At 34.9% G+C, this 12,500-nt stretch overlaps 1 long non-coding RNA gene across 1 annotated transcript in view; it reads right to left on the bottom strand.

Moving 5' to 3' along the window:
* Positions 1 to 1,665: 1,665 nt before the first annotated feature.
* Positions 1,666 to 12,500, bottom strand: part of LOC136829295 (uncharacterized) — a 107,914-nt gene continuing 97,079 nt past the window's right edge. Inside the window, exon 3 of the long non-coding RNA XR_010850347.1 lies at positions 1,666 to 1,803. This is a non-coding gene — a long non-coding RNA (uncharacterized lncRNA). The remainder of the gene's footprint in view (positions 1,804 to 12,500) is intronic.

Here is a 12,500-nt window from a genome sequence, read left to right as displayed (position 1 = left end):
GTGGATAAGACGTTTGCCTCATCGTGTACCCAGGAGTTGGGTGAATATGGTGGGTCTCAACCAGGTAAGATAGCGATATATCTAGCATCCTCAGCCCAGAGTGTTTACTGAAAATTGGAAGGTTAACACTTTATGAAGTCGTGTGTATATATATATATATATGTATATTTAATATATAAATATATATATATATATATATATATATATATATATATATATATATATATATATATATATATATATATATATATATATATATATATATATATATATATATAAGCAACAAACGTCCTTTAATATCAATTCGCTCTACCTCGGAAGTAATATATTTTCAAATGTCACGCGAAGGGGAATGTTTTTAGTTGATAATAAGTTCCTCGTCTCGTGGGCTCAAACCAAGGAAGACAAGAACTCAGGACTACAGTGACGCGCATTACACCACACGACCAAGAACTCAGGACAACAGTGACGCGCATTAAAACACACAGTCAAGAACTGAGGACTACAGTGACGCGCATTAAACCACACGGTCAAGAACTCCGGACTACAGTGACGCGTATTAAACCACACGGCCAAGAACTCAGGACTACAGTGATGGCCGTGTGGTTTAATGCATATCAATGTAGTCATGAGTTCTTGTCTTCCGTGGCTCAAGCCTTCGAGACGACGAACTTATTATCAAATAAAAAAATTCCCCTTTGGGCAACATATATGAAAATATATTATTTCCGAGGTAGAGAGAATTGGGTGTTAAAGGAAGTTTGTAGGTATGTTACAGGGTCGTAGAACATTTCGTTCTATACTCTTCGATAAATGGGACTCTCCCATTCTGTCTGTGTCTTCTTCACGTAAGCTATGAAATTTAAGGACTGACAAATTATATCGTCCAAAATTCTCTCTCTCTCTCTCTCTCTCTCTCTCTCTCTCTCTCTCTCTCTCTCTCTCTCGTCTATAACTTACTTTAGTTACAAGGATAAAAGTATTCTTAAAAATTGACAGTCCACATTGATTGGTCAGTTTACTTCCTTCAAAGGTTAACGATTAATCAATTACCAATAAAAATTGTTTGTGTCTTTCTTTATCTATTATATATTGAGTAAAACGAAACTCTTTCGTACTCTAATAAGTGTAGATTACTCGTCTGATGATTTCTTATTAAAAAAGTACATCATCGATAACGAACGACAAATTTTAAGCAAAGCAAATTAGTTTATGTTATAAAGAAGGGCGTAAGACCTCGGCTCTCATCACTTACTGTAAATTGGTATTAGTTAAGCGAAGAGCGAAAGAAACCTTTTCTGGGTTATAACACTTATCACTGCACTGTACTAGAATTGATCGAATTTCATAGCAATAAGCAATAAGATTGTGGAGAAATTTGTTAAAAAGGATGATGTTGATACTGAGAGTATAAGGGCTTCTGTGTGTTTAAAAGTATACCATTCACAAACACTCTAAACTAAAGAAGTAATGAAATAATAATAATGAAAACAGCAATGATAATTATTATGATAATAATAGTCATATCATATGAAAACAAACACTAACTCACTTCGAACTCAGATAGAAACGTGATTCACCATGATTCTGGTAGATTAAAGTGTTTGGGTATTTAGTTGGGATGTCATCTATAGCTTAGAACCGAATCTGCAATATCATACTCACGTTTAAAAGGCTTTAATTGTCCTCTTGACAAATCTTCCAACTATTTTGTGTACGGAAACTCACTCACGTTGTAGAAATATCTGAAGATTGTGCTCGCAGGAGATGTCATCAGGCAGAAAGTTACAACACTAGGAGTCACTAGAAAAAAAATAAGTAAATGAAAACTCTAGTATGAAAAAGATCTGCTATTGGTCATTCCCCTAACTTTACACACACACACACACATATATATATATATATATATATATATATATATATATATATATATATATATATATATATATATATATAATATATTTATATATATATATATTTATCGCTGTTTATAGTTTCTTTTAGGAACACTAGGTAAAGCAAGAACCATATAATGTAGCAAGGCGAAAAAAGCTAAAACGTAAATGTATCATGGCCCGACATGCAAACATTCTGCTTACATGTAACTTAGGAAACACTTTTCCTGTATTAAGCAAACCTTACAACGGATACATTTGACTTAGGACATAAGTCATTGATTCTCAAACTGGATGCCTTGGTCAACCGACCAGTGATGAAGAAGGAATTTATTTCTGGTGATGCCACAATAAGCAAGATTGTCATGAATTTGGTTCTTGGCTACATCGTCTCAATGAACATTTGTCTCAATGAAAAGAAAAAAAGTTGGAGAAGTCTTCATATAATTATTATCAGTGTACTTACTTCTAATACACACATATATAGGCTATATATATGTACATATATACATATGCATATATATATATATATGTATATATATATATATATATATATATATATATATATATATATATATATATATATATATATAAATAAAGTTAATAATTCATGCGATATGGTGGGATGATGAAGAGGGGTGCCAAGTTAATAACTACATCAGTTATGAAGGTGCCATCAAAAAAAGGACTGAGAACCACTGACATAAGTATTAGCTACAGATGTGTTGATTTCGCCTAAAATATTGGCTAAAAACAGCCCCTGGATTACAGGGATTGGCAAAATGGAAACAAATGATTTCATCATGTTGAGATTTTTGATCGCAAGCGAGCGAAAGGATTTTTAAAATCTCAGTAAGCGTGGTTTCAATGCCAGAAATTTCTAAAAGTATTTTTAATCAAATTTTATCATTCTTTCTATAATCTGAAGATAGTGACATTTCTATGTATCTTTCCGGGAAGCATGCGAAATATAGGCTCTGAGACTGCTATTATGAAAGGTGTGTTAAATATCAAATGGAATGAAAAAAAAAATCCAATAAACATTTCCACTTCAAAATATCCTCCAAGCGTAAAAATGCATTTAATGGTAAATGTTCATTTCCCCTGAAACGCAACTTCCCTTTTATTAAAAATATGGATAATTAAATATAACCATGGTGCAATAAACAGTGAGTTGGTACTGAGTTAACAAGCTGAATGTTTGTTTTGTTCAAGGTAGTTTTAATATAATATGAGGTATTCGCTTCAAAGTTAGAAGGGCTGTTATTAAAAGTATTTACCATGCCATAAAAAAATAAAGACAAAACCGATATTATTAAAACATTCATGTGATAAAATGGATAATGAAAAATATACAGATAGCTAAAGAAGGATAAATTAGATTAGCACTGATTGCAGCATGACAACTGAAAAGAAAACACTAATTAAGTCTCGAATAAGCAAAGCAAGGAATGCAGATGTAAAGAATAAAATAAACACTCAGAACGTTTGATAACTGGTAAAAGAAAAGAAATAATAACCTTCTGCCTTTCCCATGGATCTTATCAAAACGGGACACAGAAAACAAGTCTCTCATGTGGTAATCGTTGCTTGTGATCGAAGACGTAAACACTGGGGAAATTGGATGAATTCCTGTTAGATGAGATCGGGCTGAAGACCATTATCTCTTGCACAATGCACTCCCTGTCTATTAGCAGTTCAAAAATGACAGCGCAACGTAAAAGCTTAGGGTTTTCCTGAATTTTCCTGGGTTAACTGTATTGCCTCAGCATTTCCTGTTGCAAATATGAACGAATTTGTCAAAAAAAAAAAAAAAAAAAAAAATTTACAGTGAATCTCCCCGGAGATTATAAATTAACTCTTACCCTATTCCCCTAATGGAGCTCAATATGATTTATTGCCGCTTTAGCAACACTCCTATGGTTTGTTGTCTCTTCCAACAAAGCTTGTGAGGTAGCTTGGGAATTTAACCACGCTCGCGCATAAATCCTCATAACATTACTTTTGCTTACATTTGCTCTCAATTTTCTCTTCTTGAGAAAACCTTCAAACTCTTTTACTCGGCCCTGTAGTTTCTCTTAAATGCTCCCAAACAGCACTGTATCATCTCCAAGTGTGAACCATTCCACACTCCAATCACAACTGTTTTTCACATCCTAAAACTTTGGCCCAAAATCTATTCGTTTTCTGACATAGCACATCGCTCCCATCTACATAGTCTAGCATATGCTTATTTTCTATTCAGTACTCTCAATCCTCCTCATTGTTTCTATACAGATTTTTTCAAAAGCTTTTTCTAGGTATATGTTTGCCACATTCAGTTTTTTCCTTTAATTTTAAATTCCTCTCGTAACTGTATCAATATAAACACCCGATTTATACACCCTTTCCCCTATTAGTCATTCAGTCACCTGTCTTACTCTCTAAAACAAAATATGACCATACATTTTCCTTGTACTTTAGGTAAAAGTTATTCCTCTGTAATTTTTATAATCATCTCTATCACTCCTATTTTGATTATATGTGAAAATTACTTCTATTCTTGTCAATCACTTCCCTCAACTGGACACGACATACAAACACTGGTCAGCCACTCAAACAGGGAATGGTCCCCATAAGGCCGTATCTCACTTTTAGTTCTATCGACTCCTGTTTTATCTTTTTTTTTTCCTCAGCAGTCATGTCTGTAAGTATTCTCAACCTAATATAACTCTTTCCACTTTTGTGCCACTCAAGGCTGCTACTCTTTTATTTTCTACGTCCAACAAATCTTCGATGTGCTTACTATATCGACCCAGAACTCCACTTGAGATCCATTTATTCATTAACTTTTTTTCATTGCACTTACTCTCCTATAAAACAACTTGTTTTTCTCTCTAAATTCTTGTTCATCTCCACCCCTGCACTTTATTACCTGCTTCCTTTTTCTATTGCCTATTTCTTGACTACCCTGTACATCTCCCTCTAACCTTGCAAATTTAGCCACTCTTCTCATTACAACACCCATTAAAAAAAGGGTCTTCCATCTCTTTTATACTAATGGAATTTTACTCACTACTTTCTCTTTCATATTAGCACAATTAGGATCATCCATCCAGCCATGTATTTCCAATAATTTAACCCATGTACAGTGCTGATCCTAAAATACTTTTTCCATTTACATATACCTCAGAAACTCTATACTGTACCTACTGTGAGCACCACCCCTTTTTCTGCCACCAACTGTGCATTTAAAACCCCCTACTAGCGCAACCATCTTTTCATTTTTCCCAAGTCCTGTGAGACACAGACTCTGATTCTCCCAGAAACACTATCTTTCATTTTCCTTTTTTCCTGCCACACTGTATCTTACAGCAATGTCCAGGTTGCAACCTCTTACTGTGTTTTACTATATGCGGTTACCGTTTGCCTGAAGACGGGACTCATCTGCCTTTAAAAGGACAATTCCTCACCACAGGTGCTCCAACCTCTCCTCTCGGCGCACTTGCACCTGTGACACTTCTTTGGACTGCAGTGGCCAGGTGAAACGGAATTCCATCGCACCTACTGTTATACCCGTATTTGTGTATATTCTTGTTGTTTGCGTGTCCATGAATACAATAATGTATACTTAGCCTTTATCTAAAAGTGCATATTTATGAGCATATAAACAAATCTCATTCATGAATAATTAAGTTTTAATGCTTCCAACATTAAGTCGGATTGCTTGCGAGCGATTGTCTTTAAATATGGCTGATAAAAAAAAAATAATGTTTATTTCTCAGTCAGTAAGTACCGAAACGCACCACCTTCGTAAAGGATACCGAGTTAATGGGAACGTAAAGGAACTAAGGGAATGCTCTCACGATGGTTCTTCTAAAACATATTTCTACCTTTCAAATTCTTAATGTGAATCCATGTGTGTATGTGCCGGTCTAGCAAACGTATATAGCTAAAGGTGTGATCTCTTCATTTTATTATTGAAAGAATAACAAGAAAACTATCGTGAATATGCTATCTTCCAAAAGAGGCGGGCATTACTGAGACTCTCTCTCTCTCTCTCTCTCTCTCTCTCTCTCTCTCTCTCTCTCTAAACACACACACACACACACACACACACACACACACAGAAAGAGTTTAAAACTGTACAACTGATTTCATTCTATATTTTTTCTATTTACCCCATGCCCTGGTCGCATGCTCAGGATGCGCAAATCGAAATTTGCACTAGGACCATTCACTAATCGAAAAATCGGAATTACCAGACGCACTCGATCCCGGGAGTTTTTTTTCACATGCAATATTTAAAGTTGTGTTCTTTGCGTTCTATTCACGACCCAAAATTACATCCCGGATTAGAAGGCTGAGGGGAGTTAATTGGATTGCTGAGTGGGAATGTGTGACCAGTCTATTGTAGAATGTCTGCACTAGATGCGGAGAGAAAGACTTTAATAGCAAACCCAAAGTGGAGGTACAGAGTATGGGGCTGAAATTTCACCCCACGCCAAGCAACATAAATGTTATTGCTTGATCTGATGTATCCTACATGAGTCAAAAGTGACACGCATGAGTGAACCGTCATTTCATTGAGAAGTAAACATTATTGTTAGGAAAAATAATTTAGGTAAAGAATGATCAAGTGTACACACAAACAGCATCAAACAGAAGAATCAACTCATCCGTATAAGTATTTTGTACCTACTTGCATAGCCTTATTTCCTTGTTAGCATATGCAGAAGTTTAACTCGTTATTTCATTTTGTTTATTATTATACTATACGATTTTGTTATTAAACTTTGGACTCAACATCACAGGAAAACAGCTTTTAATTTTCACTGGTGATATGTGAAGCTTGGTCTTTTTCTCGTTAGTTCTAATTGAAAATGTAAGCTTTTGATGAGGGCAAGGCAGCACGTGTGGCCATAGAGATTGGAACTGAGAAACGGAAAACAAGGTCGAATAACACATTCAATGCGTTAATGCTATTATATGAGTCTCTCTCTCTCTCTCTCTCTCTCTCTCTCTCTCTCTCTCTCTCTCTCTCTCTCTCTCTCTCTCTCTCTCTCTCTCTCTCTCATATACAAAAAGGTTAAAAGTGAAAAAACGGATTTTCGAATCCGTCCTCACGACACTAATTTCCCTCATACTTAAGGAAAAACCATTGGGAGTTCGTTCAAGCGCGGCCCACAAAAGGAAAAATCGAAATTACCAGACGGCCTCAGGACAACGTTCAATTGCAATCCCGAGGGGTTTGCCGCTTGCAATATCTGAAGTTGTAATCTTTTCATTCGCTTCACGCCTCAACATTATACCCAAGATTGGATGCTGAGAGGAGTTAATTGGATTGCTAAGTGGAAACGAGTTAAAGGGTTTATTACTCATAATGAATGCATCACATTTGGGGGTGAAAGTTTGTCAAATTTTATTAAAAGCATCCATTCACACGAACACGAACACAAAAAACATTTGAAAAAATACATTGAAGATTTGATTTTTGTATTTCTACCTACGACATTATCACGTATCTCATTCAGGTCAGTGAGAAACGTGGATGTATGCGTTCGTATATCTATGAAAATATTCAACCACCTTAATGCCATTGCAACCTCTTGTTCTTTCTAGCATTAAGTTTTAAATGTCCTCATGTTTTGAATGTTGCAACATGAAAAGAAGGAAAAAACATCATTAGTTCATTAAGGTATTTTAAAAGTTATGAAAACAGAATATTTTCTTGTGGGATTTAGTAAAAGAAAAATGCACCTTGAAATGGAAACGATTTTACCTTTAGTGCTGCATTCTTGAACTTGGAGAGAGAGAGAGAGAGAGAGAGAGAGAGAGAGAGAGAGAGAGAGAGAGAGAGAGAGAGATGGGGGGTTACCCATTTGTTAAATAATTTTGTGAAACACGATACTACTGATTATCGCTTAGGAATCCTGTTACCATTAAAATGAAATGGGAATGCTGCTGAATAGCATTAACCACGGTGCAGCTGTGTTGCCAACTTCGCGTGCGTATTAAATTTACGATATCAGGAAATGGGAAATCTCGAACTAACCCCTGTTTAGTGGCTCCAACGTCTGAAATAAGGATAGGGAGCTACACTGAATCCTTAGGCCTCATAACAAAGGGTTTTTAATTCACTTTTTTCATTGATATGGGGTACGAAAATAAGCCATTAGGCTATTCAACAATAGACCTTTAAAAATATTTTTTCTTTAATGTGATAAGAAATTTATTTCACATTATAACTTCAGTTTGTTTTTCTTTATCAATATTTCTGCTATTGAAATTTAGTAGTGGGCTTTCCAATAATTTTTTATTCTTCAATGGATCGACGTCAAACCACTGAGATTTATGTAAAATAACTTTACGCTACCTTTTACGCGATGATAAAATTGTTCCATTACAGATTTTTTATAGTCACCTATTCTTCTAGGGACCTACAATTGGAGCATCTGCCTCCATAACACTTAGGTTTTCGTTAACACGTCATTTTGGAAAAATGGAACAAGACGTTTTTTCCTACATCGCTGTGTTATTTACCAACTATTTTCATTCTTATCAAATTAAAGATGGCATGTGATTTTATATCAGTTGTTTCACATAATTTTTTTTTTAAATGACTACTATATGGAATTTGGTGTTATAGCAATTACTGTGCTATTAGCCTCGCTGTTTTTGGGTAACTGTAATATAGAATTTGGTTTTACAGCGCTGGGCTTCTTGCAGGGGTTATATTCTTCATGAAAATATTATGCCCGTCTTTCGAGATAATTTATTAGTTATCTTCCACTTCAATACAGCATTTATTATTCTTTTCTCAACAGAATTCTCATAACAATATATTCCTACACTCATTAACACTGGCAAAATTTCGAAATACTACATTCAGTAATACAACATCAATATGGATCTTATGAATGGCTTCATTAGAAATCAAAGTGGGGAAACTTGATCAATTAATCAAGCACAAAGTATTACGCAAAATAATCATTACATGACACGAGCTCGTAAGAATATCTACAACATCAAAAGGAAGACGTTCATGCACATCAAAACACAAGGTTATCACTATACTTCGGGTCAAACTGTGTTGTAATTAGATGAATATTCATACCGTTAGATTTGCTCAATGGAAGTGACTTCTGTAAAGTAAACGTAAGTGTTGCCCTAGCTCTAAGCCTTCTAAGGACTCCTGAATAAGCGAATGCGGCCTGACTGTTTTGCCTTGTCATTCCGTGAAGTGAAGATGTTGATTGACATCTATCTAATTAGAATAAAAAAAACTCTTGTTTTTCTATCTAATACGAATGAAAAAACTTGTTTTTCTTCCCAAGAAAAACATATATCCGGGGCAACTCCTCACTTATTTTAATGAACTAAGGGGAGTAACTTTAACGGCTGAGGAAGTTGGAGCCAAGCAGCTTTTAGCGACCAGTGGAAATTGGAGAGAGCGACTCAGTGATTGTCATCTTGAGTGGACCAAGATTAACACGAATTAATATCGTAAGTATTAGGACAGTCAAGAAAGAAGCTGTGATATAGTGGGCGTTATTTTTGAGGATGAAATACCCGGTGATACTTTGGGAATGAATGATGATGAATTTCAGAGTATTGTAGAATCAGGGAAAACAGACTAGTTGTTAAATTAAATCTATAAAGAAACATGAGAAGAACTGCGAAGAGTATCGTGATAAGGAAATAAGCGTCAAAACGAAACATTCCATTTTTTATGATTGATTTTATTTGAAGATATTCCAGGAAGTGGGGATGTTCTGTTATGATAAGAAATATTCCATAAGTCATGGAAGATACAGAGGCATTGCTATTATTATCAAAACAACTCCAATGAATATTAATAAGCAAATTCCGTCTTTGTTTGTATTATGAATGCAAGAAGGTTTAGGTACGCAAGTAAATTTTTGTGAAGGACAGCGGAAAATGAAAAGACTTCTGTGGGGATGCCAACTGTTTCGTTCATGAGTGTGGAGTGTCAGTCTCGTGAACACACATAATTGGTGATAAAGATATTCTTTCATCAGGCCATTAAGAATGTAAGGAAGCTACATTCTAAATCAGCAGGAATTAATTTACTCGTCTACTTAAACTTCTGAATCTGAGGCAGAACATTCCTTCCAGTGAATGCTTTAAAGAAGTCGGAAATGGCCTTGTTCTACCTAAGAACCAACCATTCCATGTCATCGAGGAAGCTAATCTGAAAAGCACTTAGAGAATTTTCCATTTGATCTGCCAAACCCACTTCCTGATCGAACCGTTTTGACATTTAAAAATAGATATCTTTGGTCATGCTGATGAGACTGACAAAATGCATATACCCAGCAACACTAAACAATGGAATATTGATACTGATGCAATAACCCTTGTTGCAACATCTGGCATGACACACCGCTGTGGAATTTTATTTGTTCACCCGATAGTAATCCTAACACTGCTTTGCAAAATGATAAAAGATCTATTATTTTGAAGGAACACTGAAGAAGAAACAAGGCGTTTTGAAGATGAGAATGACTGGATAATATGTGACCCAGACACAATTATCGCTTAAGGAAATCATTATGACGTACAAAATCGTCGAGTGTATTTGACGGAGCTTTAATCCATTCTAAAGATAACACAGAGAATTTCAAACAAATAGAAAGAATTTTTAAGCTAATCTGGGAAAACACTGAGGGAGAACTAAAACTTATGAATGAAAATGTTCTAATAATGGAAGCTCACTCCAAGAACCCAGGAAATCAGACACGTGTCCTGAAGCATTAACAGTCAATAATCCTTTAGCTAATTACAGGAGATTTCATTCTTGTACAGGGACTGTAAAATGCGAGCTAAGATAATTGTATAAGAAATGCGGATGGCTATTGTGAAGAAATAGCCCAATAATCTTATGTGCCAAGAAGTTGCATAAATACATCAATTATATAATCTAATAAGCGGTTATCTTCATTGTTTTAAGGGAAGAGAATTCAAGGTACAATACTGGCTCTTGTTCAGTGAAACTCTTTTAACGGTGTTTACATTAATTTAGTAACAAAAATTCTCGAGAGAGACAGTTTTCGTGAGTGTAAATATTTTGTGTTAAGATGTAATACTGGAAGTTGATGAAATATTGATAGTAACATCGGTTAACACTACTAAGTGCAGAAGACAGATTAACATGGCTACTATAGTCTATGCCTTGAATTTTTTTAACCATAAGATTTACCTCATACACATTTTATCTTTCGAAAACGCAAATTTGATTAGTAAAGATTTCTTTCATATTGAGAAAAATATGAAATTTCATCAAAGTTCAAAGACCAAAGAAGGTATTGTAAGCTTTCTATGCAGACCACAAACAGTTCAAGCTACTACTTCCTTTATCGAGAAATGCAGTTTTATGTCAACCCATTATTACGATTCATATATAAAAGACTAGTTTACTCAAACTGTTACGCTAAGAAGTAATTCTAAAAAAAATGTACCTATATATTCTGATATTTTATACAATTCAGAAAATGCAAACATCCTGCAAGTTTCTCTTTTCCCAAATCAAGAACTGTATATGGGAACATTTTGCTAAATACACAAAGTCAGTGGGATGCAGACATCCCAATTGTAATCACCCCCTGATTTGGGAATTAAGAATCTAAAATTTCTTACAAAATCCACTAAATTCCACCCAATGAGAAAAGTGTAAACGAAATAGGGAAAATTCAAGATTCCCAGTGTTAAACTTGTGGTGCTGAGGAATCAAATATTTTCAAAGGAACGTTTTATACGAAAATTGAGAATAAAGTGGAGTGGTTTGAAGATTCTTTGGGATTTTTTCCAGAGGTTTCAAAGAAAGAGGGTAGTACAATATTTCATTGCAAACTTATTACAATATTCCTCATAGTACATTTATATACATATTTGTGATTGAAGATTTATTGTAGTTAACGTATACCTTACTAAAAAAAACTCGAAGACAAAAGAATACGAAAGCCACCGCGTTCTTGTTTCTTCAGGAAAGCACTCTAGCCAGTGGAATTCGATCGTATGGCAGCCATCAACTGAACTGATTTTATACAAGGTCTTTGGAATCCATCTTACTACTCTCTTTTCTTCATCGCAAATATCTGCTGAAAGCTGGCCGATGTTCATGACATGGATAAGAGGAAAGGCAAGAGTTCTGAATTCTCTCACTTTTTATCCTTAAAAATAAAAAGTGACAGAATTTTGAATTTCATGTTATGAACGTCGGTCAGCTTTCAGCAGATATTTGCGATGAAGAAGTAAGAGTAGTGGGAAGGACTGAAAACACCTCGTATTTAATCATTTCAACTGATGCTGCTATTCTTTTCAGCAAATCCTTTCTTAAAGAGGGTCTTCTCCATTCTAATTAATAATAATAATAATAATAATAATAATAATAATAATAATAATAATAATAATAATAATAATAATAATAATAATAAGGTGAAGAGAAATCTTAGTGCTCTAAAAATCAAGTAGCCGAAGGACTCATGAAGACGAGTGTGCTATTAGAAACAGCACACATATATATGTACAATAAGAAAGTGCTGGACCCATAAGGAAGCAGGATTCAGCCCGGAGCCCCAAACTATAAACCTCCAGTCTCGACAG

Source organism: Macrobrachium rosenbergii, chromosome 44 (genome assembly GCF_040412425.1).
Source record: "Macrobrachium rosenbergii isolate ZJJX-2024 chromosome 44, ASM4041242v1, whole genome shotgun sequence".
Classification (NCBI taxonomy): Eukaryota; Metazoa; Arthropoda; class Malacostraca; order Decapoda; family Palaemonidae; genus Macrobrachium; species Macrobrachium rosenbergii.
This window is presented reverse-complemented; position numbering and strand designations above follow the sequence as displayed.